Source organism: Aquarana catesbeiana, linkage group LG01, assembly GCF_042186555.1.
Source record: "Aquarana catesbeiana isolate 2022-GZ linkage group LG01, ASM4218655v1, whole genome shotgun sequence".
In the NCBI taxonomy this organism is placed as follows: Eukaryota; Metazoa; Chordata; class Amphibia; order Anura; family Ranidae; genus Aquarana; species Aquarana catesbeiana.
Window position 1 is genome coordinate 175183350 of NC_133324.1, and position 17057 is coordinate 175200406.

Genomic DNA, 17057 nt, shown 5'->3' on the forward strand with positions numbered 1-17057 from the left:
GGTATTTAATTACCTCTTCGGGTTTTTATTTTTTTAGCTATAAAAAGAGTGAAAATTTTGAAAAAAAAAACCAAACAATTTTTTTTACTTTTTGCTATAATAAATATCCCCCAAATAAAAAATAAAAAAACACATTTCTTCAACAGTTTAGGCCAATATATATTCTTCTATGTTTTTATGGTGGAAAAAAAATCACAATAAGCGTATATTGATTGGTTTGGGCAAAAGTTATAGCGTCTGCAAACTATGAGAAAGATTTATGGCATTTTTTTTTTATACTAGTAATGGCGGTGATCTGCGATTTTTATCGGTATTGCGAGGAACAGATCGGACACTTTTGACACATTTTTGGGACCATTGACATTTATATAGCGATCAGTGCTATAATTATGCACTGATTACTGTGTAAATGTCACTGGTAGGGAAGGGGTTATCACTAGGGGGCGATTAAGGGGTTAAATGTGTGTTTCCTCAGTGTGTTCTAACTGTATGGGGATAGGACTGACTGGGGGAGGAGACATATCGTTGTTTCTTCTTAGCAGGAACAAACAATATGTCTTCTCTCCCCTGACAGAACAAGGATTTGTGTGTTTACACACATCCCCGTGCTGGCTCCCGTGCACGAGATCGCGCCTGCCGGCCATGAGCAGCGGGTGCATGCTCGCCCTCTGGTGACTTTTGAAGGGAAAGCCGAACCCGTACGGGGTTTCACCCAGGAGAGCAATTGTGCCGGTTAAATAAGATAAAGGTTCACTTTGCAAAAAATACCCAATCGCATGCAAGGAAAATAAAAAAAAAATGCATTTTTGCTCGCACATGATTGGATGATTGAAGTCAGCAGAGCTTCTGCTCCTTTACTAAGCTCAGGAGCAACTTCTCTTCCAAAGTGCAACTGCCTATTTGTCTAGTAAATCAACCCTTATAGCATCAGAAATAATATGTGCAAGTGTAGTTTAACCCCCAAATGGAATAGATCAAGCTAGGGAGAATAGCCTTAAGATGAAAAGGGGGGAAATGGGAAATCTAAGCCACGGTCTTGGTAGTGGGTATATGAGAATGAAAAAAAAAGATGTCAACAGTGGCCAAAGTAAAAGTTGGAGGCTCCATTCACACCTGAGCGTATCGATTTACTGGGGTTTTTCTGGCATTTTTTAAAGCTTCTTTGCAGCTTTTTACAAGCTTTTTTTTTTAAGTGTTTAAGAAGTGTATTACAGCTTCAGGCATTTTTGTTTAGCCAATAGAAAAGCACTAGGGGAAGGAGTGGGAGAGGAAATTATGGATGGAGAGCTGCTATTTGAGCATTTTTCTGCTCAAGTCAGGCATTTTTATTTGTAGTCTTTGGGGCTAAAAATGCCTGTAATCTGCCAAAAAAGAAGCTCATGTACTTTTTTTGAGTTTCAGGCTTTTTGCTTTAGGCGATAGAATGCTCAAATGTGAACAGGGGCCATTTAAATGAATGGGATTTGGCTTGCTGAGCATTTTAAAGCTACAGGCTTCAAGCAGAAAATCGCTCAGACCTAAACATTGTTCTGAAAACAACAGTATGGCCGTTTTTTTTTTTTTTTTTTTTTTTTTTCAGTAAGAGCTAGTTTACACTTGCTTCAAAACATGGCTTCAGACACGCTTTATTAAAGCTCTCTGAATGCCAGTCAAAGCCCCTGTCACTAAATAAAATGTTTAGCTTGCAGTCCTGTTTACACCTTGCGTTTGCTTTGCTTCGGCTTCGCTTCAAAAATTATACCCCGTGTCGCTGTAGTGGTGCTTCAAAGCATCTTTAAAGCCTCCATAGAAGTCTACGACAGCTCACTTGGAGCACCTGCAGCTTTTACTTCAGCTTTAGCTTTGCTTTGTTTTGAAGAAATTGCAGGTATGAGATATCCACACATACAGGGCATCTGCCAAGCTTCAACAAAGCTTCAAAAGAGCATCACTGACGCATCAAAAATACATCATAAAAGCATGTTGAAGCCAAAGCAAGTGTAAATGAGCCCTAAAGGTGTTTAGCATTACATGTATGAAAATAATTCTTGTATGCTGTAATTGGAAAATACCTGTGGGATAGAAGAAAGAGCAGGGTCCAGTTTCACTATAACACCTGTCATGTTAAATTTTCCTTTCTATCATTTCTGTCATTTTTAAATTGAAACCAAATTCTTGACTTTTGTTACTAAATGAAAGATTTAAAATAGAATGTCTTCTTTCAGTGGTGTAAGGTGAAGGTCATACTGATATTACAGCCCTATTTTACTTAGACCGAGGTGTGATAGCAGGGTTTTTCAGATGCAGAGCAAGTACAGCCAAAAAGATTAGATGCCTATAACAGGCATGCTATCTAAATGCATTCTGTAGCAGTATCAAGGCGCATGCCAGATTGAACACTGCATTCGGGAAATGCCTTTTTTGGAAATATAGAGGGTCCTAGCCACCTCCCTGAAAAGGGATCTGCAGTGGATCGCTTTTCAGAGAGCTTTTGACAGGAGGTAAGAAGGCAACATGTTACCTTAAAACACTGCCTGTTCTAAGCTTGAAAATGCTAACCCACTGACTGCACTGCCACTGCAGCAGGTGGTTGTGGTGCAACCCCATTGACATGTACTGCCCTGATTGAAGAATCATGGCCATGGCATGCGGTGTACAGTGCCTGCTTTTACTGCCCCCTATTTGTGTAAGTATAACTGAAAGGCAAAGTTATTTTTATTTTATTTTAATTTTTTTTAAGTTTACAGTAGATACAGTGGAGAAGGATTAGGATAACTCTCAGGTTGTCATTGCTGGCTGTATTCCTTAAATTCCTTGCATTTTTAGTAGCAATCAAACAGCACTAGAGGGGAACTCTTCCAATGGGGACACTGGTGACCCTGGTAACTACCAGGAATTTGTCTCACTTTTAAGGGATTTCCTCACACTTCCTGTTGTGGTTATCTCCCTCAGTGGAACAAATGGGGAAAAAAAACAAATCCAGGGGTTGTAACCCTCCCTTACTATATTCAATATAAAAAAATAGTCTTGCCTTCAGTTCTACTTTAATATCTTTTTTTTTTTTTTCTACTATTCTATGTATTCAGATCTTTAAAATATGAGTTTTAAAAGAAATGAAAGACACTTGAGGGCGTTGTGCCTAGAGGGCAGACAGAACAGTAGAACACATAACAGCAATTATCAAGGCAAAACAGCGAAGTACACAACTGCAACATATAAAATTGAACTCAGAAATATTCATGATCCTATTTAGACAGTTCTTTTGTGTTCCCACACTCCTGGTACCCTGCATCCCCATCCTTGTATTTATTTGTTGGCAACTTTTTAATGTTACTGTATTGCACTGTTTGCACATTGGGAAGTAAGATATTTGCAATTTATTAGCACTTTATATTTAAGAATTGTTTTATATTTAAAAATTGCTCTAGAGTTTTTAGCGCTGCTTCACTATATCTTATATTTATTCATTGGTACACTGCATACCCATCATAGTGGCATTGTTTTTCCAAGCATTACTAAAGAATACAATTATATCACTACCTTGCCTTTTCCTGCTGATTCCAGAGTGAATGAATAACAGCACACTGATGAGGTGATTGCTGTATTCTCCCCCTACAGTAAGCATGTGTCACGCCTACCCCTAGCGTTGGTGGTCAGGCACTATAGCCTGCTCTGTGTTGTTCACCTATAGCAGCCCCCTTTCACATAAGGCAAGCAGGCCCACCAGTATTCAGTTGCCTCCAGGTCCTATACACAGTGCTATAGTGCCTGGTTGCCATGCCGGGGCAGGCGCAAGCGAAGCACAGTAAATGGGTACTTGCGGTTGCCAGCTGGTCAGCGATTGGGCTAATGGCAGTCCAGGTTCGAGTCAGGCAATGTTCAGAGAGTAGTCATGGTCAAATCCATGATCCAGAAGCAGGCAGAGTTAATAGAATAGTCCAAAGTTCAATCTGTGGTTGATCACAAGGAAATACAAACTAGCAGGCAAGATGGGAATCAGGTGAAGGCAAAAGTCAAGGCACGTGAATAAGGCAGATAAATGAGAGCTTGAAGCACGTGTTGTAAACCCTATCACAAGCATGACACTAAGGGCTTGGCGGGCTTAAAATAGGTTTTGTCCCCTCTCAGTGGCTGTATCTACATCAATCACCCTGCAGGTGGACAGTCAAATAGGTAGTGTACCAGCTCAGCCAAAATCAGTATGCTGGAACAAGACCATCATAGACCAGCAGCTGTCATAAAACAGGAGTGTTACAAGGTCCTGACAGCATTTTCCAGTGATCTAGAGACTGATTTCCTGACACTGAGTGCTACAGCAGGTGACTATACGAAGCTGAGAATGACAAATTCAGGTACATATATCAACCATAATTAAAATTAATCTAACGATCTAATGAATACATCATTCCATTAATTAGGGTTTTTTCTCCTTCTGGATTTAGGCCATATATGGATTTAACATCTACATACGGAAAAGCTTCCACAGTAAGAGCTGTGAAAACAAGGAATAGACTCCCTCAAGAACCACCTCTGGCCAGCTCAGTAGAGTGTTTAAAAAAAAAAAAGAGCTAGATAAATTCACAATTCACAAAATATAAGTGGATAGTAACATTTATAGGTAATAACACCAGAGATTGTTGATCCAGGGAATATCCAATTGCCCCCTAGGGGAATCCGGAAGGATTTCCCCCCCCTGCTGGAGCAAATCATATCATGCTTTTATAGGGTTTTTTTCCCCCCTTCCTCTGGATCAGCTATAGGTAAAGGATTGTGTATATGGAAGTTTTCTATTTATTTTTTTTCTATTAGTTTAAAGCGGAGTTCCGCCTGGGTTAAAAAAAAATAAGCCAAATACTGTAGACTACACTAACCTGTCCAGGGCGCCCGCATTATCGGCAGGCAAAGCCAACATCCATCAGCTCCTGGTGCAGGCAACGGCATCCTTACTAAGGGAAATGGGAAGTAAAGCCTTGCAGCTTCACAGCTTGTTTTCGACTGCGCATGCGTGAGAGGCACTGCGCTTTCTCAGTGATCCCTGCTGGCTTCCCCCGGAGGTGGGAGCAGATTCCTGGTTTTGACAGGTATCCGCTCCCCCGTGAAAGGTGCCATGGAAGTTCCATTTCTGGGTGGAACTCTGCTTTAACTATATAGACTTGTGTCATTTTTCAACCTAATTATGTTAGTATACAGTATATAGCTGTGATTTAAATAGGAGAATCGTTAATATTGAGCATTTGGCAATTATTATTATTATTATAGTCGCTAATTTGCCCAAAAACTTAAGGTATGAAGGTTTATTACAGAGGCTTCTGTGGCCTTTGTATTTCATAGGAAGCTAAACCCACACAGTCTGTAGATGCTTGTAGAGTAAAAGCTGGTTTGATGAAGTTCCTTGCTTTATCTGTATAGTTGGCACAACAATGATTTCATTGTCTTTTCACAGCCCAAATAAATACATTTGTGTTGTATATTTTTTCAAAGGCCGGTATTGGTGTGTCACTGAGAGCATATACATAACATACAGTATAAAATATGGAGTAGCAATTGTGACGAAAATATAAGCGTAGGATAGTTTTGCCTTAACAAGATGTGGTGTGATCTGTAGAAGTAGTGTAATTGTAGATGTAGTTTAATTCTGGATTATTAAAAATATAGTATTTTATGTCAGTCATGCACATATGTTCTTTCATTAGCATTTGAAAAGGACAGAGATAGTTTTTTCTAGGATCGAAGTGACACCTAGATGCCAATAAAAGTTCCCATTAGAGTAAACATAGATTTCCACCTTCCTGAGGCTCAAAGAAAACAGCTAGTCATCTTGGCTACACGGATCTGCAGGGGGCATTCATAAGGCCCCAGCCAGTCTGCAAGCTTTGATTAATATCAAGAGATCTAAGGAACCTATTTTATCTCTCATAAAAGCTAAAATAACGGCAGAGAGATAAAAATAATTCCTTTTGATCGTAGACCTGATGGGTTACGTGTACATGTAACTCTGCATGTTTAGCAGAGGTGGAATCCTAAAGAACCACACAAAACCATTATATGGCTCCTGATTGCGGCAGGCAGGCAGTGATTGGTACTGTTGCGATCGGACTGATGCGCTGGTATCGGGAATCCTATCCATGACCCAGCAATCAGCGCCGTTCTGGGCCAATTTGACTCTGGTCATTTCAGAACACAAAACATTTGTGGGCTGAGACAGGAACACCCCCCAGGGCTGATTGGCCAAGGGCTAAAGTCCAGCCCACATCCATATTTCAATAAATTGGGTAGCCTGAGATATGGACATTGTTCTTCCACGAAGCCAGTTCGAAACTGGGGAGTTCCCACATGTTTCAGTATGCTTCTACTAACGGATAGACTTATTTGGTAAAGTTTATTTCTGTTTTTATCCCTTTTTATTTTCATAGCAAATTGCCAAATTGTGTGTCTTTCTGCTAGAGCTGCACGATTAATCGTATATAAGATTGCGATTTCGATTCACCCCCCCGCGCGATCTGCGATCTGCAAGCTGGATTAGCTCGATTTTCCGGATCTCCCAGTCGGAAGCACGGAACCAGCATGGAACGCAAATGGCGCCGATATCATAACTGACGTCAGCAACAGGAACTGACGTCAGTCAGCATAGAGCATAGTGCCGGCCTGGACAATCAACACGCCGCTCACTCCCAATGCTCGGGGCTGGTTATTTAATACAGCAAGGGGCGGATACTTTTCTCAAAGGGGCAGATGTATATATGGTTATAAAGACAGCAAGGGGTGGATGCTTTTCTCAAAGGGGTGGATGTATGGTTTGAGAAAAGCATCCGCCCCTTGCTGTATTAAATGAATAACCAGCCCCGAGCATCGGTAGCGAGCGGCGTGTTGATTGCGCATGCGCCATCTACAGCTGATTTTTCTCTTTTAAATTTAACCATTTTAAAGAATCATGAGAGAATCGTGATCTGTATTCTAAGCAAAAGAATCGCGATTCTCATTTTTCACAGAATCGTGCAGCTCTACTTTCTGCATTTTTTGTATCTTTTTTCGTAACTCCTTTTTCTTTGTATATCTTTTATGCACTGCCCACTTTCGGGATATTAAATGATAAAATTAATAAGTGACTTCTGTGTACTAAGCTAGGACTCATATCTCTGGAGAGGTTGTTGTATTTTAGTGCCTAAGTACTCGGTTTAAGTTACGTACCAATCGGTATGCAATTGCACTGTGTGTTGGCAGATTGCATGCAGATTGTAAGCTAACAGATCTTCCAGACAGAGATCTGTGTGTGTGGTGGCTCAGCAGACCAGTCTGCGGACAAACTGTTGGGTGGTGGCAGGCTGTCGTTGTGTGTGTGGGTGTGGGGACAGTGGGAAGAGTGATTAACACCGGGGTTCAAGCTTGCAGGATAGCTGGAGGAACCCTAGAAGTGTATAGTAATTGCTAGACTGCTCCCCAACCCTTAGAGTGCACCAGATTGTATGTAAGATTTGTATCTGCCTGTGTGTGGTCAGCTAGCTGGATTGGAGTGGAGTCTCCCTCTAGTGGTGGCCAAAGGTAGTGTAGGCTGTGAAAGTACCGCAGCCAGTCTTACATGCGCAGTATAAGTTCCCCCTTATTCCCTTAGTTCCTCATATACCCCGGTCACGGAACGCACATCACGGTTAGTTAGTCGCCGTGGGCGGGCGAATTCGTGACAGCAATATGTATTTTTTTTTTTTTTAGGTATTCAGTTTAGAGGAATTATATTCTATAAAATAAAAATACCGCAGCTCTTGGCCTTCGCTAAATACTGTATGTAAACCTAATGCCCTGCAGTATGGAAGGTTTGAAAGATGCTTTCGTCAGCTGAAAAAGTTGCTAGAAGAATGTCATAGGAATAGATATATTATGTGGAGCATTGTTTGATTTCAGTGGAGGGGGTCTGAATCTATTACATATACTACTTCCCAAGGGTTGATAACTTCAAGTACATAGGTTCTGCTGGTAACATAAATAAAACTGTACACTTATATACTTATTTGCCTTTGACCATCGGATGTTATCATGATTTTATAAACCATAAGTAGCTTCAGCTTTTTAAGGTCTGGTCAAAAAAGATCTGTGAAGTGAATCAAAAGGATAGGATGTAAACCAAGTAAAGATTTTTACTATTCCTACTATAAGATAGAGAGCTTGAGCAAAATGTTCTCTTCCCTGGAGTGGGAATTGTAGAAGGATGAAAGGTTATATAATAAAACAAAACCCAATTATCAGCTAAAGATGAAGTGTTATGTACTGTGTACTTTATTTAGATGCGGTGTATGTTGGAAGGTTTATCCAGGGTTAGTGGATCCCTGCCATGTGCTATTATGTGTAAAGCATTGCTTGAGCAGAGGATCTAAGCTTTCAGTCATTCCCCAGTACCTAATCTCTCCAAAAGATTGCCCATATAATTCCATGCATGCTGCCAAAAGCCTTTTCTTTTTCTCAAGATGAGCATGACCTGGAGATGGTTGCAACGGACGCTGTATTGAATGTTAATTTTTTTTTTTCAATAGCTTTATGTTCTTGATCCCAATTGTTTACCACGTACCTATCATGACAGAGAAGCTGAAACTCTTTAGCAAGGATTTTGTCTTATACAGTAGCTTGACAACTGCTGTTGACCGTGAAACTAGTTAGTGACTAACGCAGTGTTTTGGGTCCTTACTCTTTATAGTGTATGCCACAAGTGCTTGTGATGTCTGTTACCTTTGCATCAAAGTTGAATGCTGAAGTGTGGGGCTGACGTTTGCAAAAATGGATGCCTGAATTTGTGCGTTCAATTTTGGTAGACTTTCAGTAGCTAATTCAGGCAAGATATTACAAAATAAAATTACGTGCGCTTTTGTACGTTAAAAACGTTTTTTTTTATTCCCACGTTAAGAACATTAACAAATTGACCTTACAAAATCAGCCAACTTAGTGCAGAATACAAGCATTCAAAATGGAATTGAAGAATACAAGAATTGTAACAGTGGCCCAATAGTCATGATCTAGACACATAGGATCGTAAAACCGGAGAGAACATATAAAAAAAATTGTATTTGGTTTGGAAGAATGAGTTACCTCTAACTTTGGGTGTTCTACTTGTGTAGATATTAATGTGATATCTTTCATTAACATTTTAGAATAGGGTGCCTTGTAATTTTGCAGAATTTTAAAGGGTACATTGACTAAACCATTCACACTATTTAATTATACTGAGGGAAAAAAAAGAAAAGGAAAACAAAAAGACTATCAAGAAGGCCCGTCAAGGCATTAAAAATTAGTAATGTTCACCACCTGGTCCACATTACTAATGGTAAAATGGCTGTCATAAAATAGAGAAAGTAAGTCAAGAGGGATAGAAGGAAAAAGGAGGAAGAAAGAAGATAAGCCAATGTAAAAGGTGTATCCTGAAAGCGGGAGGAGTCCTAGGGTGTAGAGGAGAAGCCAAGAAACTACATGGAACCGGGTGTTGAAAATAGGGGAACATGTATGTACAAATGTCGCCCACTGTTCCCCAGTCCATTCAAACATACTGTACCAATCATTAACAATGCTAGCAACCATCTCATAAATCGTTATCCAAGAGATTTTGTGTTTTAGTTGTCGAAAGGATACTGAAGGTGTCTTCCATGCTCCTGCTATAGTGATTTTAGATGCCAGTAGGTTAAAATAAACCAAATGTTTCATTGGGCGTGGCCAGCCAGGCGGCAGATCATTAAGCAGTGCGAGATGGGGTTGTTGTGCAATAGGGAGCCCCATCAACTTACGGAGCACCCAAAAACACCTTATCCAAAAAGTCCTAATTTTGGGGCATTCCCACCAAATGTGATGCATAGAGCTATTGTGCACTTTTTTATAGGTTTCAAGTACCGCAGAAAGTGTAAAACACTGCTCCAGGTAGGGCTGAAATAACTAATCAACATAATCAATTTTGAAAATAATGGCGGATTAGTTGACCTGCATATAGAATGCATGATTTGTTTACACATCAGAAAATACAGTGCAACACATAAACAGCTCAACACACTGTCAGTACATCATCCATACATATCATTAAGTGCCTGAAAACTTATGTGCGCAGCAATGCCTTGTGAGACATGTAGTCCTGGGCAGGAGAAGGAACTGAGTGATTCTAAAGGCAGAAGATTTTTTATTTTGCTATAGGTGCACTCAGTACTATTCTTTGCAGGTTGCTACAGGGGCACTCTGAAGGCAGGAGAACGTAAAATCACAGTGGGGTACCCCAGAAGAGGAGGTTCACGGCTGCTCTAAACCATTACACAGAGCAGGTAAGTATGATGAGTTTGTTTAAAAAAAATCCAATGTTTGCAATCACTTTAAGGGCTCTGTGCAGGAAAGATGACTCAGAGAAGCTGGAGGCTGATAGACTGGATGTAATATAAGGCATTAAAAACAAATTTAAACAAAAGGTTTACCAATATTGCGCATTATATTTAAAATGATTATATCCATGCAAAAAAAAAAAATCTCAGCCTTTATACTACTTTAATATAAAAGATGAAGATTCCCCTCCACCCTTCGTGTAGCTTCATGTCTGTCTCTTAGTTAATACCCGGTATATCTGACATCTGGGTATATGTGTGTATAATTTATATATGTATAGTATAATATAATAAATATATATATATGGAGATTAGGGAAGTAAACAAGTGGCTGAAGAGCTGGTATAGTAAGGAGGGGTTTGGGTTCCTGGAGGACTGGGCCGACTTCTAAGTCGGTAACCGGTACTATAGAAGGGACGGACTGCACCTAAATGAGGAGGGTGCAGATCTGCTGGGAATGAAGATGGCCAAAAAGTTAGAGGGGTTTTTAAACTAGGCGATGGGGGGGGGGAGGGTCCAGAGACAGTGATAGCCAGCGCGGAAGATATTCCAGAGGGTAGTATTGGGGGCATTAGTGGTAGGTTAACCAAAGCACAAAAACACAAGTATAGTAGCAAGTCCTAGTTGCAATCTTGAAACACCCAATACGAGGACAATATGCGACCGGTCTAAACTATGTGGCATGTTCACCAATGCCAGGAGCATGGCGGACAAGATGGGTGAACTAGAGATACTGTTGTACGAGGAGGATTTGGATTTTGTGGGAATTTCAGAGACCTGGTTCAACAGCTCTCATGATTGGCTGGCAAACATTCAAGGGTATACCCTATACCGCAAGGATAGAGAGGGTAAAAAAGGGGGAGGGGTATGCCTATATATCAAGAATAATGTACAAGTGAATGTGAGAGATGACATCACTGAGGGAGCTAGAGAGGAGGTGGAATCTTTATGGGTAGAGCTCCAAAGGGATGAAGCTAAGGAGAAAATAATACTGGGAGTATGCTATAGGCCCCCTAACCTGAGGGAGGAAGTGGAGACGGATCTCCTATCACAAATTGGATTAGCAGCAAGGATGGGAAGTGTTATCATAATGGGGGATTTTAATTATCCAGACATAGACTGGGCGGAGGGAACCGCGCATTCATTTAAGGCTCGCCAGTTCCTTAATGTCTTGCAGGACAATTTTATGGGTCAGATGGTAGACGCACCAACTAGAAATAAAACATTACTGGATCTACTGATTACCAACAATACAGACCTGATCACAGATGTGGAAATACGGGGCAATTTAGGTAACAGCGATCACAGGTCAATTAGTTTCAGTATAAATCACACAAATAGGAAACATGAAGGGAACACAAAGACACTGAATTTCAAAAGAGCCAACTTCCCTAAACTACAAACCTTGCTAAAAGGCATAAATTGGGATAAAATATTAGGAACAAAGATTACGGAGGAGAGATGGGTTTGTTTTAAGAGCATATTAAATAAGGGCATTAGCCAATGTATCCCATTGGGTAATAAATTTAAAAGAGCGAACAAAAATCCTGGATGGCTTAACTCCAATGTAAAAATGCATATAAAAGCAAAGGAGAAGGCCTTCAAAAAATACAAGGTGGAGGGATCATCCTCAGCATTTAGACTTTTTATAAAGAATGCAATAAGAAATGTAAGGGTGCAATTAGGACGGCTAAGATAGAACATGAAAGACACATAGCGGAGGAGAGCAAAAAAAATCCCAAGAAATTCTTTAAGTATGTAAACAGTAAAAAAGGGAGGACAGACCATATTGGCCCCATAAAGAATGAGGAAGGACATCTGGTTACAAAGGATGGGGAGATGGCAAAGGTATTGAATTTATTCTTCTCCTCAGTATTCACGAGTTAATCGGGGGGCTTCAGTAACCAAAACTGCAGTGTTTTTATCCTCATGACACAACACAGGAAGCACCTACATGGTTAACAGAGGACGGAATTAAAATTAGACTTGAGAAACTTAACATTAATAAATCACCGGGACCAGGTGGCTTGCATCCGAGGGTACTTAGGGAACTCAGTCAGGTGATTTTTACAGACAGTCTATTGACTGGAATGGTACCAGCTGATTGGAGAAAAGCCAATGTAGCACCAATATTTTTAAAAAGGGCCCAAAAAACATCCCTGGGAATTACAGACCAGTTAGCCTAACATCAATAGTATGTAAACTCTTGGAGGGGATGATAAGGGACTATATACAAGATTTTAGTAATAAAAATGATATCAGTAGCAGTAATCAGCATGGATTCATGAAGAATCGTGCTTGCCAAACCAATCTATTAACCTTCTATGAGGAGGTGAGTTGCCATCTAGATAAAGGAAGGCCCGTAGACGTGGTGTATCTGGATTTTGCAAAAGCATTTGACACAGTTCCCCATAAACGTTTACTGTACAAAATAAGGTCCGTTGGCATGGACCATAGGGTGAGTACATGGATTGAAAACTGGCTACAAGGGCGTGTTCATAGGGTGGTGATAAATGGGGAGTACTCAGAATGGTCAGGGGTGGGTAGTGGGGTTCCCCAGGGTTCTGTGCTGGGACCAATCCTATTTAATTTGTTTATAAACGACCTGGAGGATGGGATAAACAGTTCAATCTCAGTATTTGCAGACGATACTAAGCTAAGCAGGGCAATAACTTCTCCGCAGGATGTGGAAACCTTGCAAAAAGACCTGAACAAATTAATGGGGTGGGCAACTACAAAATGTAAAATAATGCATTTGGGGGGCAAAAATATGTATGCAATCTATACACTGGGGGGAGAACCTCTGGGGGAATCTAGGATGGAAAAGGACCTGGGGGTGCTAGTAGATGATAGGCTCAGCAATGGCATGCAATGCCAAGCTGCTGCTAATAAAGCAAACAGAATATTGGCATGCATTAAAAGGGGGATCAACTCCAGAGATAAAACGATAATTCTCCCGCTCTACAAGACTCTGGTCTGGCCGCACCTGGAGTATGCTGTCCAGTTCTGGGCACCAGTCCTCAGGAGGGATGTACTGGAAATGGAGCGAGTACAAAGAAGGGCAACAAAGCTAATAAAGGGTCTGGAGGATCTTAGTTATGAGGAAAGGTTGCGAGCACTGAACTTATTCTCTCTGGAGAAGAGACGCTTGAGAGGGGATATGATTTCAGTTTACAAATACTGTACTGGTGACCCCACAATAGGGATAAAACTTTTTCACAGAAGAGAGTTTAATAAGACTCGTGGCCACTCATTACAATTAAAAGAAAAGAGGTTTAACCTTAAACTACGTAGAGGGTTCTTTACTGTAAGAGCGGCAAGGATGTGGAATTCCCTTCCACAGGCGGTGGTCTCAGCGGGGAGCATTGAAAGCTTCAAGAAACTATTAGATAATCACCTGAATGACCGCAACATACAGGGATATGTAATGAAATACTGACACATAATCACACACATTTGGACTTGATGGACTTGTGTCTTTTTTCAACCTCACCTACTATGTAACTATGTAACTATATATAAATTACTTTTCACTGTATAAATTAACCCCTTATAGTAGATAATTATCTGCTGTTTTTGTACTATAAAAGGGCTAATTTTAGATTTTTTTTTTTTAACCTCATCATGACAGGTGATAAAGAATGCTGCTGCTACTAAATATCTTATGCTGGCCATTCAGGTATTGATTTTCAGATGAGAATATGCGTGCGAAAACTTTATGTACATTCAATGAATGGACGAATGTCGTTCGAAAATGACACCTGTTTTTAACATTCAATTTTAAAATTTTATGTAATTTCTGAACAAAAAACATACACTGTCCAAAAATTTTTTTCGATTGAGGATTTTTTAAATTCTGCTTCTTTGAATTTTCCCATCACTGTGGTCGAAAACTAAGGCCAATTTGATCCCACTAATGATTAGAAAATCGAGCAAATGTTCTTAAAACTAAAATAAAAAGGAAAAATTTGCCTGAAGATCTGCAAAGCAGCGATTTTAGGTATTTTTACTTTTTTTTTTTTTTATTTGAGTCTGATGATATCTATCAGATTCAACCTCTAATAGCATATACAGTATCTCACAAAAGTGAGTACACCCCTCACATTTTTGTAAATATTTTATTATATCTTTTCAATTGACAACACTGAAGAAATTACACTTTACTACAATTTTTAAAGTAGTGAGTGTATATCTTGTATAACAGTGTAAAATTGCTGTCACCCCAAAATAACTCAACACACAGCCATTAATGTCTAAACCGCTGGCAACAAAAGTGAGTACACCCCTAAGTGAAAATGTCCAAACTGGGCCCAATTAGCTATTTTCCCTCCCAGGTGTCATGTGACTCGTTAGTGTTACAAGGTCTCGGGTATGAATGGGGAGATGGCGTGTTATCGCTCTCACTCTCTCATACTGGTCTCTGGAAGTTCAACATGGCACCTCATGGCAAAGAACTCTGTGAGGATCTGAAAAAAAGAATTGTTGCTCTACAAAAAGATGGCCTAGGCTATAAGAAGATTACCAAGACCCTGAAATTGAGCTGCAGCATGGTGGCCAAGACCATACAGCGGTTTAACAGGACAGGTTGCACTCAGAACAGGCCTCCCCATGGTTGACCAAAGAAGTTGAGTGCACGTGCTCAGCGTCAAATCCAAAGGTTGTCTTTGGGAAATAGACATATGAGTGCTGCCAGCATTGCTGCAGAGGTTGAAGGGGTGGGGGGGTCACCCTTTTAAGTGCTCAGACCATACGCCGCACACTGCATCAAATTGGTCTGCATGGCTGTTGTCCCAGAAGGAAGCCTCTTCTAAAGATGATGCACAAGAAAGCCCGCAACCAGTTTGCTGAAGACAAGCAGACTATTGACCTGGATTACTGGAACCATGTCCTGTGGTCTGATGAGACCAAAATAAACTTATTTGGTTCAGATGGTGTCAAGCGTGTGTGGCAGCAACCAGGTGAGGAGTACAAAGACAAGTGTGTCTTGCCTACAGTAAAGCATGGTGGTGGGAGTGTAATGGTCCGAGGCTGCATGAGTGCTGCCAGCACTGGGGAGCTACAGTTCATTGAGAGAACCATGAATGCAAACATGTACTGTGACATACTGAAGCAGAGCATGATCCCCTCCCTTCAGAGACTGGGCCGCAGTGTAGTATTCCATCGTAACGACCCCAAACACACCTCCATAGACTACTGCCTTATTAAATAAGCTGAGGGTAAAGGTGATGGACTGGCCAAGCATGTCTCCAGACCTGAACCCTATTGAGCATCTGTGGGGCATCCTCTAACGGAAGGTGGAGGAGTGCAAGGTCTCTAACATCCACCAGCTCCGTGATGTCATCATGGAGGAGTGGAAGAAGACTCCAGTGCCAACCTGTGAAGCTCTGGTGAACTCCATGCCCAAGAGGGTTAAGGCAGTGCTGGAAAATAATGGTGGCCACACAAAATATTGACACTTTGGGCCCAATTTGGACATTTTTACTTAGGGGTGTACTCAGTTTTGTTGCCAGCGGTTTAGACATTAATGGCTGTGTGTTGAGTTATTTTGGGGTGACAGCAAATATACACTGTTATACAAGCTGTACACTCACTACTTTACATTGTAGAAAAGTGTAATTTCTTCAGTGTTACATGAAAAGATATAATTAAAATATTTACAAAAATGTGTGGGGTGTACTCACTTTTGTTAGATACTGTATATCTCTCCTGTCTGTTATTCTTAGATATTTTGTTGCCTAACCATATAGCTGGTTATTTCTATTTACCATGCATGTTGCATACAGATATTCAAGAATACATTTTTTTTTTTAATTATTATTTTATTCAATTAATCGAAACAGTAATCCGTCAACTAATCGATTATAAAAATAATTGTTTGTTGCAGCCCTTGCTCCAGGTGAGTCTCCTCTGTTTCCACCGCCACTGCACAATAATGGCTGCTGGTTACAGGAATCCTAGTGTGAAGAAAGTCTGGCTGACTACTTCTACAGCCTGGTCTCGATTCAGTCTCGATTATGAAGGGTTTACCTTACCTGAAAAGTTACACATATGGTTATGCACAATTAAATATGCTTAATAATATGTGAACAAGACACTAGGAATTGGTGGTGTTGTCTTCCCCTCATGACACAATTTGTTCCCAGATGGGGTGTCTGGGGGGTGGACAATTCTCCTTACCTTTTTATATGAAGCTCTTGGAAGAGGTTACATTGTTCATGCATGTATGTTAACATTGTTTTGACATTTGTACCTACTCATTCAAGTCTGTTTCCTATGTCCTATTGTATGGCAGATATTGATCACATTTATGTTCTTTCTGATACATTTCAGTAAAAATATTGAACCAGAATAAAGTCTGGCTGGCCACACTTCCATAAAATCACCTTTATTGATGTAGAAAACGAGAATCCACAATACACACATGAGGAATATAGCATACAGCTAAAGTGTTTCACTACGTTCTTGGTGCTTAATCATGTTGTGATTTTTCTATATCAATAAAGGTGATTTTATGGAAATGCGGCCAGCCAGACTTTCTCCACACTAGGTTTCAAGTACCTATAGTGGCCATAACATCCAGTCAGATTGATTCCTCCTTTAATTGTTCCACCATAAACTAAAATAAAGGAAGGAAAAATCTAATTGGCACCATCATTCTTTCTCCGGAGTCTGCACCAATTAACCTTCTTTTTTGTTATTTTAGTCACTCTGTTTAAGCACATAGATCTGTTTCCCTCTTGT

The 17057-nt window shown here is 40.4% G+C and overlaps 1 protein-coding gene across 4 annotated transcripts in view; it reads left to right on the forward strand.

The window, feature by feature from the left end:
* Positions 1-17057, forward strand: part of PAM (peptidylglycine alpha-amidating monooxygenase) — a 331085-nt gene that overhangs the window by 118180 nt on the left and 195848 nt on the right. The window lies entirely within an intron of this gene.